General features: G+C 45.3%; 1 long non-coding RNA gene across 1 annotated transcript in view; it reads left to right on the top strand.

Moving 5' to 3' along the window:
• Window positions 1-342: 342 nt before the first annotated feature.
• Window positions 343-1,028, top strand: part of LOC122130198 — a 7,917-nt gene continuing 7,231 nt past the window's right edge. Inside the window, exon 1 of the long non-coding RNA XR_006151839.1 lies at window positions 343-445. This is a non-coding gene — a long non-coding RNA (uncharacterized LOC122130198). The remainder of the gene's footprint in view (window positions 446-1,028) is intronic.

Below are 1,028 nucleotides of genomic sequence, written 5' to 3'. Positions count from 1 at the left end.
GTGTTGTTTAGGTAGAGGTGTGTGTGTGTTGTGTAGGTAGAGGTGTGTGTTGTGTAGGTAGAGGTGTGTGTGTTGTGTAGGTAGGGGTGTGTTTATTGTGTAGGTAGAGGTGTGTGTGTTGTGTGGGTAGAGATGTGTGTGAGTTTTGTATGTAGAGGTGTGTGTGTTGTGTGGGTAGAGGTGTGTGTTGTGTAGGTATAGGTGTGTGTGTTGTGTAGGTAGAGGTGTGTGAGTGTAATAATCATATGTATCATTATGTTTCTCCCAGGCTGAATCGTTGTTCCCTCACAGAGAAGAGCTGTGCTGCTTTATCATCAGCTGCCAGATCAACCTCCTGCAGTTTGAAGCAGCTGAACCTGGGACACAATCCTGAGATTCATGATGCAGGAGTTCAACATCTCTCAGACCTCCTCAAGAATCCACACTGCAAACTAGAGATACTACAGTGAGTGTTAACACACTACAACAGACCTGTGTGTGTGTGTGTGTTCTCTCTCTCTCTCTCTCTCTCTCTCTTTCTGTGTCTGTGTGTGTTGAATCTCTCTCTCTCTCTCTCTCTATCTGTGTGTGTGTGTGTGTGTATTGGATATCTCCCTTTCTCTCTCTCTCTCTCTCTCTCTCTCTCTCTCTATCTAGAGGTGTGTGTGTTGTGTTGGTAGAGGTGTGTGTGCAATAATCAGATGTTTCATTATGTTTCTCCCAGGCTGAATGATTGTTCCCTCACAGAGAAGAGCTGTGCTGCTTTAGCATCAGCTGCCAGATCAACCTCCTGCATTTTGAAGCAGCTGAACCTGGGATGGAATGAAGAGATTAATGATGCAGGAGTTCAACATCTCACAGACCTCCTCAAGAATCCACACTGCAAACTAGAGATACTACAGTGAGTGTTAACACACTACAACAGAGATGTGTGTGTGTGTCTCTGTGTGTGTCTCTGTGTGTGTGTGTGTGTGTGTGTGTGTGTGTGTTGTCTCTCTCTCTCTCTCTCTCTCTCTCTCTCTCTCTCTCTGTGTGTGTGTGTGTTGAAT

Source organism: Clupea harengus, unplaced genomic scaffold (genome assembly GCF_900700415.2).
Source record: "Clupea harengus unplaced genomic scaffold, Ch_v2.0.2, whole genome shotgun sequence".
Lineage (NCBI taxonomy): Eukaryota > Metazoa > Chordata > Actinopteri > Clupeiformes > Clupeidae > Clupea > Clupea harengus.
Note: the sequence above shows the minus strand (reverse complement) of the source record. Positions and strands in the feature narration are given on the sequence as shown.